Below are 9,378 nucleotides of genomic sequence, written 5' to 3'. Positions count from 1 at the left end.
CTCAAACGCGTGATAATGCTAATAAAATAGTGTGAACAGGATAAATTATCCATACATTACAGAAAAATACATTACCGGCCAGCCATGAGACTCAAACTCGCATCCCTGTGATTATGCGTCAAGTGCTTTACCATTAAGCTAAACTGCCCAATAACGAATTCTTCTACAATTTTAGAATTTATAAATTTAGCTTTATAAGATGTTAACATTAAATTCAACTTATAATGAAAGTAAACAAAGTTTGCTTTAGAAACGTTGAGATGTATTGAAAGATACAGAAATAATTTATTCTCAAACGCGTGATAATGCTAATAAAATAGTGTGAACAGGATAAATTATCCATACATTACAGAAAAATACCTCACCAGCCAGCCATGAGACTCAAACTCACATCCCTGTGATTACGCATCAAGTGTTTTACCATTAAGCTAAACTGCCCAGTAACGAATTCTTCTGCAATTTTAGAATAATTTATCCTGTTCGTGCTATTTTATTAGCATTATCACGCGTTTGAGAATAAATTATTTCTGTATCTTTCAATACATCTCAATGCTTCTCAAGCAAACTTCGTTTACATTCATCATAAGTTGAATTTAATGTTAGCATCTTATAACGCTAAATTTATAAATTCTAAAATTGTAGAAGAATTTGTTACTGGGCAGTTAAGCTTAATGGTAAAGCACTTGACGCATAATCACAGGGATGTGAGTTCGAGTCTCATGGCTGGCCGGTAACGTATTTTTCTGCAATGTATGGATAATTTTTCCTGTTCACACTATTTTATTAGCATTCAATCGTTTGAGAATAAATTGTTTCTGTATCTTTCAATACATCTCTTACTTTCATCATAAGTTGAATTTAACGTTAACATCATATATATATATATATATATATATATATATATATATATATATATATATATATATATATATATCCATTTCAAAATGTAACCACATGTGAATCATTGGTGATTTTGTTTTCCCTCCATCTTCCTTTTCTATTGGACTTTCCTCTGTCTCTGTCTCCTGTTTCTGAAGAAGAGCTTTGCTCAAGACGTAAAACCACCTTTCTTTCCTTCCCTGAGCATCTGCTAATACTTTACATGTACCACGTCCTCATGTTGTTGTTTTTGTGTTTGTTCTTCATTTTTTGGGATCATATATATATATACATGTATATATATGTGTACATGTACATCTATGTGTTTCTTTACATTTGTACTGATTCAAAAAGTGCTGAACTAAAAAGCACTGACATTATGATTTGCCTTGTCAACAAATTGTCTACTTGAAAGACAAGTAGGGGTTAGTGGTAAGAAGGGCACCTACCTGTAAAACAGTGCTTCAATAATGTATTTGTCTAACTCATGCTAGTATGGAAAAAGATCAAAATTAGTTAAAGCATGTTAAAAAATCTGAAAAATCCTAACAGATCCACAATTTTCAAATTGAGGAAAAAAAGCTTTATGTAAAGTGTGTGAGGTTGAAATGTAAACTCAAAAATAAATGTTTTAACGAAGCTTGGTTTTTTAACTAAAACATGGAAGAAACTAGTGCTGCAATATAAATTTGATTCAAACTATTAAATCATTTGTTTTTCCATAGTAAAAGGACAGAATTAAACTATAGTCAGCAAGATGTTTAGTTTCTCTTGCAGATATCTGTAACTGATCATTTAGAACTTATTAGTAAAAGAATTTTTTTGCCATCAATTGCATCTGATTTGAAACTGCATACAAAAAATAGTTTTACTATTGGAACAGACAATGCTTCAAACCTTTGTCACATTAATAATTCTCTCTACAGATTAATGAAATCATATAATCCAAATTTTTACCTTCTAGCATCGATGTCTGTTAAGAGAAACTTTCAGCTGGTTGCACAGATCAGCACTGTGAAGAAACTATTCTATGGAAATGTGTAAATTAATCAATTATGTGATAAATGATTGAAAACAATTCCCCTTTTAACCACAAGATAGAAAAAATATCTGTAAAATATACCTTAGATGGCAGGATGCATTAAAATTATATTATAATATTGAAACCCTTTACAAGATGAAAAATTTTCCTCCAAGAGTTTGTTTCACCTGTCCTTTGTGGGTCACCCTATAGCTTTGGCTGATCAATCTAAAATGGTGGAAATCAAGAAATAGTAGTGCAAACTACTAGTACTCAAAGAAATGCCTATTTAAGGGTCAGAATTTTGACTAGATTTGAGGATTGTGTCTTGTCTAACAACAAACTACTTATATGCCAAAGGTCTGCTTGATCAGGTAGATGTCTACACCTGTGAAGTTCCACTTCACAGACATAAAATCCTTTACCCACCTTGTAAATCTTTGTTTGCAAAGCAAAGCCAAAAGAGAGAAGATTCCTATCACTAAAATGCAGCTGATGAACTTAGATTGCCAGCATTTGGAATATGCATAGACTGTTTACAGCTGCCAATAGGAAATGGCATGGTTAATAGTTTAGTTTTGGTGGAGGTTACTCTTTAAAACATTCTAAGAAATAGAATGGGGTTGGATCTAGTTTTGTCAGTTTTAGGACTAAAAATGAAACTTGTAAAATAGAACATTTTCTGCTAAGATCTCACAAAGTCATCCGGGAGTATAACCCATTCATCTACAATGAAAACCAAATTAATAAAGAGAATAAAATTCTTTTTGCATTAAAATTTTGATTTTATTGAATGTCATATTAATTTATCAGCAAATTAGAATCAGTCTAAAGGCAATCTTTATATTTTAAATTTACTTAAAAAATTTTTCATTTTGGACTATCACAATCCACCATTTTTTGAAAATTTTGTGCTATATTTTATGAAATTGATCTGGCAATTGTGCCATTCTAAGAAAATAAACTTACAATGAGGATGACCAAGTTACAAGGTAAAGAGAATAAATTGAAATGCTGTATGGGGAAAAATGTGAAAATAGCTTCATAAGTCCTTCAATCAAAAGTATTAATGGATCAGAAAGAGTCTATACCCATCGAAATTACTGTGATCATGATGCATGAAAACCTACATTGTTTGTTACAACTGCAAGATGGATTTAGTCAAGGATCAACATTTTTTTCTTCAGTATTTATTTCATTTCAATTGGAGTGCATCTCACTACTGGTTTTAGTGGGAACTTATGGGACGACTATTGGTTTTGCAGCTTTTTTTTTTTTTCCTTTCTAAGTTTTTATGATAAAGAATGAAAGATTGATAAGTAAAAAGAGATTATTTTATTGTGTTCAAATTCTGCTGGATTGACTTTGTTTTCATTAATAAAATGAATCAATTCAAGTGATTAGGTACCTTTATAGCCCTACCTTATTCTTTGAGAGTGGGAGATTAGAATAAAGTTATATGGAAGCATTGAAGCAAAAAAAAAAAAAAAATCACATGATCAAATATTTCTTTTTCATTTATTCCTTTTGTTATTTTACTCATGAAGTTCATGAATATTATGACCAAATTGCTTGATTTAATAATGACTACTACTTTGTCTAATATACAATCATGGTGGTTAATGTAAGTATATTTTTATCAGAAGTACCTTGGCTTGTAACTATCCTTTTACCCTTTTCATTCATGAGACTGTGGTCATGCTGGAGCACCACCTAACATTTTAAGAAATTGATATTTTTTAAAAACATTTTCCTGCAACAAAGTATTGATCAAATTTTGAATAGGTATTTTTAGTTCTTTTGTGGAACATTTGTTTTACAGTTTATCTTATGATTTGTTATGGAAAGATTGGAGTTCAGTCAGGGCTGGCTTGATCCATATTGGATTTGATATTACATTGCTTGAAAACAATTGTCCTGCTGGTGTATTGGTCAAAATGGGCTGCTTGCTTGTGTGTTAATGTGTATTTAGCTTTATTTTTTGTTCGTTTCTCTTATTCTGTCTTTTACATGTAGTGTAACTTGTAATTTTCTTTTCTTTTATGGTATGTTTGTGTTGTTGAACATGCTGATTAGTTGTATTCTATCTCCTTTGAGGGTTCCTGGTTAGAAAGATGATGGATTGATATCTAGATTGTTGGCAATGTGATAATTTTTGTCAACTTTTCCAATGCCATGGCCAGCATTCCAGTTTTGATCATCTTGCCTTTTGGAGCCTAGTTTCATAATTGACTTCTAAGATATATTTGTCCCTTTCTAATATGATATGTAACAGTTTCAGAAAGGTATGTCTACTCTTGCTAGCAGGCTAAGTAATTACAAGTGTTGGCTTGGAGGTAGGGTTGCAATTAGTGCAGTGTTTGAAATTGACCTGTCAAGATACTGTTCTCAACTAGCATTAGTATGTCTACGATATGAAATGAATGGTAGATGTTTATGGAACTGCCTTCTTCATCAGAATGGTATGTGTGATGCTGTATGGTGATAAGACATGAACAACCTACAATGACTGGAAGGGGTTGAGTTAAATATGACCTATTTGTTTCACAATGTGAGCTAGAGAGATAATGAGTCCAAAAGATTTAAAATGAGGAGTTGAAATTAAGGTGCTATAAATATCTTATCTAATGCATATTTGCTGAGTTAAAAAGACCTACAGATAGTGTCAGAAAGAGCAGAGACTAGATCAGAGAATGGTGGATCAATACAAGCAGAAAATGTCATATGTTTGGTTGTCATGATATGGGAAATATATAATCTTTTGAGTAAAGCTTGTCTTTGACGCAACATAAGCCTAAAATACCAGTTTTTCAGTTTTAAAAAAAAAAATTTTTTTTATTATAAATGTAAATTAAAATTTGAAGAGGTTAATATTGTTGTGCTATGAGAGCAAGTAGAGACTAATGATAGTCGCAACCTCACATCTCAACACAACATACACTGTTTCAGCTTTCAATTCCATTCACATTCTTGCTGATTAATTAACTTAAAAATTATAATGACTATCCTCTTAAAAATGTAAATGTTTCATATGTCCAAGAGATTTTTGAGGATGTGGCTCCACTTTCCTGGCATTGGGGTAAATGTAAATAATGATAAGATACCAGTGTATCCAGTTCATCAGATACCTATACCCAAAATCTTGATGAACATACAATCAAAAACAAAGCATTTTGTTCAAAAACATTACAAAGCACTTGCTGTAGATGTGATCTCACAAACTATAAGCAGGTTGCCCAATATCTTATCCAACAAGACTACTTTCTTGTGTTGGCTCCTGTCAACATAAATCACCCTTTCTCATCACAATGCACAGAGATAAATTAGACATAATGTGCTGCCTGCCTGCTTTCTAGTATGACTTAGCAGCACACACTATGTTTTTTGCTGATCGTTCTACAAGTTGATGTAGTCATGAACAATATATGTTCGACTACCCTTTCAGTACCTCCTACCCTTGAGCCAGTGGGATATCAAGTATGTAACAGCTGGAGGAAGAGAGTGACAAAGAAAGAGAGAGAGATAGCTGTACCAATACTCAACTGGTACTTAAGCTGAGTAGCCTGGAGCAATGTTAAATGAAATACAGGAATCCCTCACTTTATGGAAATAATGTGTTCCTGAAAATCTAGCTGTAATGTGAAATCCCATAATGCAAAATGAATTTTCCTATTGATTTTCATGTTGTCAAGTGAGATTGTATTCCTACAAACTTTTTTCAAAAAATAGTACAATAAAACAACAGAGAACAAGCAACACAATCACTTTTATACATGAAAATAGATATTTCTAAACATAGACAATACAATATAGATTCAGAGCACTAAAACATTTCAAGAGGAATATGTCAGGGAATTAATAGGAGTTATAATATCGTAAGAGTACATTTAAACTCCACTTCTAATTTTCATGTTACATTTACGATTAGGACCATTATCAGCAAAAACCTGTAGACTTGCCTCTATAAGTGCCAATTCTTTAGCAATAATTTTTGTTGTCAGTTTAAGTGGTGTAGGTAGAACTTCTGTTGTCTCATTTGTTTTTTTGTTGTTTTTTTTCTGATAGTATCAGCTCCTCATTAGATAAACTTATTCTTTGGGACACTTACAACTCAATCACATTCTTCTCTATGACTTCTTCAAATACTGCATCCTTTGCAGGTGTCACAATATCTTTCCAAATTTAATGTGTACTTTCTCCTTGAGGAAAACTTGTAATGTCACAAATACAGTGTGGCCACATATTTTCCTAAGTGCTATTCAAAGTTGAAGGTTTCTCTTTATCTCATGACTCAACTATGTCATCCACAGCATCCATGATGTTGAATTTTTTTTCTAGAAATCTCTAGCTGTAGGTTTATCCTCCCTGTCAATTGCTTTCATAAGTTATTTGAAAGTTCTTCTCATATAACATATTTTGAAGTTAGCTGCCATATCTTAATCCATTGACTGGACCAATGAAATTGTATTCTTGGGGATATATTCTACTCTCACATTTTCAAAAAGGTCATTTGAGTTCTCTGGGTGACTCGGTGCATTATTTAAAAGAAGCAGTGCTTCGTTGGAAACATTATGTCTGGCACGGTAACTTTCTACTGTAGGACAAAAAGTGTTTGCAAACCACTATTTGAAAAGGCTTTTAGTCATCCATTGTGTAATCCTTGAAAACTCTTGGATTTTTGGAGTGATACACAAGTAGTGGTTGCAGGAAGAAGCATTGCCTTGTCTGCTGGAATATTAGGACATTGACTCCTATCAAAACCTAAACGCTGATGATGAGGTCTACACTAATACAACATAGACATCACGTGCTTATCTGATAGAGACCATAGTGGAGTGAAGAAGAATTCTGGTCACTGTAGTGTGACTTTTGTCCTCAGTGACTAAGCCAACAGAGCTCTCATTGCTTAGGAGCCAGTCTTTCCATGCCTCACCCACACCCTCCTTAAAGGATCGATCTACAATATCACCATGTTGGCAGTGTATGCATCCACCCTAGACACTGATGTTCAGATAAAGAACAACTTTTACAACTGTCTCCAAGAAGCCTTTGACAGTGCTCCTTCGCGTGACCTTCTTGTCATAGGTGATTGGAATGCCCATATGGGAGAAGGTAATCAGAGCGCTCATGGCATTCTGGGCGTATGTGCAGTAGGAGATCACTGTGCAAACAGTGATCCCCTTGTCAGCTTCACAGCATCCAAACATATGCTTACAACATATGTTACAAACATATGCTTCCAACATCCCATGCATTATTTGGTTACCTGGTACTGAAACGATGGTGTAACGCAAACCAGATTGACTATGTCCTGGTCAAGTTGCGTTGGACTAGCAGTGTTCTTGACTTGATCATATTGCAGTGCTGAAACTGGAAATGAAAATGGCTCTGATCATGTCTTGGTGCATGCAGCATTTAGGATTCACCTGAAAGCTAACAAGTCATTGGATTGACCATTCAGGTACAACATTTCCAAACTGAAGTGTCAGAACACTGCTAACATCTGCTTGACCTAAAAAATTGTTTTGATGGACTAGAATCTTTCCACAATGTGGAAATACCAATAGAGAACATGTGGGAATCGTTCAAACACAACATCAAGGAAACAGCTAAGAAACATCTTGATGCCACAAGATACTGCTGTAAAGACTGGTTCTTGAGTGCTACAACAGAACTGATGGAAAAAACCAAGTAGGTTTGCAACAATAGTTCTGAGGTTTACTGCCACCTCATAAGACTGACTGCTTGCTCTGTGTAGAAGGACCAGAATTCTTTCTGGCACTTAGTTGTTACGGATATGAAGTGAGCTGTCTCAGTTGGCGATTTGTGAAACCTGACCGAGCTGATAGCAGCTCAATTTAATCACTAAGTTTCGTGTTTCAACCAGTAAAGCAATCCTCAACAAGCAAGGTGAAGTGATCTTAGACCTTAACAGTCAAACACGACACTACCTCTTGTTGGGCAGCTGACTGATCAGTCCTCCACAACAATGTACAATGGCTGAACAGAAGCACCGACCATTAAGAAACTGTGTGCTGTGATTGCAAGCTTGAAAAACAACAAGGTTGCTGGTAAAGATGGTGTACTAGTGGAGATCTTCAAGCACTACTAAGAAGTCCTCATTCTGTGGCTGCAACAAATAATCATGCATTCTAGGACTTATACAATCTTCCCAAGATTGGAAAGGTGCAGTTCTTTCTCCATTCTTCAAGAAAGGAGACAGATGCTACTGTGGAAACTACAGAGATAATCAATCTGATTGTCATCACAGCTGTATTTACCCCAGTCCTGTTACTCAGATTCCAGCTTAAGTGAGACCAGCACACCCATCCTAACCAGTCCAGCTTTCATCCTGGCCATGGCTGTGCAGATCAAATCTTCATGCTGAGAAAAACTCTGGAGCATCATTGATGTTATCAACAGCCAACCATCATCTACTTCGTTGATTCTGTGGCAGCATTTGACTCAGTTGACGAATATGCTTTGTGCGAAGTAATGGCTACAGTTGGTTTTCCACCAAAACTTCTGAATCTGCTGAAAGACAAGCAAAGATCCCAACATGTGGATGAAAATCACCATTTTTAGATGTCTGTTCCAGGGTCTCACGTGTTTGTACATTATCTTCAACCCTGTTTAACAATACCATCTACTGGATCATGAAATTGGCAGAAATTCCTGGTGTTACTGTGAAAGCATATTTTGTCCTCTCTGACCTTGACTACACTAATGATATAGCAATCTTTAGGGATAATTATGCTGACCTCCAAACAGGTATCGACAACCTCAACTCCTAGGCTCTCAAGATTGGCATGAAGACGTGTCCAAAGACAAAATTCTAGTGGCTGTGATCCCCTCTGTGGAAAAGGTGCCAATTGTTCTCAGTGGTGAGGTCCTCGAAAAAGTCGACCACTTCAAATACCTCAGATCAACATTCATGGCAACCAGGCAGGGGAAGGATGATACTGACTTACAATCAACATCACACTTCTTGCATTCTGTCATCTCCAGAGCTGTCTTTGGTCATGACTGAAGATCGGGATTCAAACTAAAGTACATAGCTTCCAAGAGCTCATCCAGACCATCCTTCTTTTGGGCTTGAGTCCTGGCCAATGAGAGCTGAAGATCTGCAAAAACTCAGTCATCGACCACTATTACCTATATCGAATTCTTCATGTTCTCCCATTGGACTTCATATCAAACCTCAAAATACAACAATGCTGCTGTATCTACTCTCTGCAACATGCTCTACTCACATAACTTCAGTCTCCAGGTGGATTCATTCGCAAGGTAGTCAACCCAGCATCCCCCTTTCAGGCTGGCGCAAATGAGCTTGAGGACAACTGAAGATGTGGCTGGCAATGGTAAAGGACATGGTGGCACCATGTCCACTAAATTCACCATCATCAATTTACTGCAGGGAAAGTTCACCATACAAATTTTTTTGACATAATTTTTCAACTTTAATTTCTCTCTCTCTC

General features: G+C 35.3%; 1 protein-coding gene across 2 annotated transcripts in view; it reads left to right on the top strand.

Moving 5' to 3' along the window:
- The window catches only part of LOC106877352 (sterol carrier protein 2), a 69,357-nt gene that overhangs the window by 39,472 nt on the left and 20,507 nt on the right, over positions 1-9,378 (top strand). The window lies entirely within an intron of this gene.

This window comes from Octopus bimaculoides, chromosome 4 (assembly GCF_001194135.2).
Source record: "Octopus bimaculoides isolate UCB-OBI-ISO-001 chromosome 4, ASM119413v2, whole genome shotgun sequence".
Classification (NCBI taxonomy): Eukaryota; Metazoa; Mollusca; class Cephalopoda; order Octopoda; family Octopodidae; genus Octopus; species Octopus bimaculoides.
This window is presented reverse-complemented; position numbering and strand designations above follow the sequence as displayed.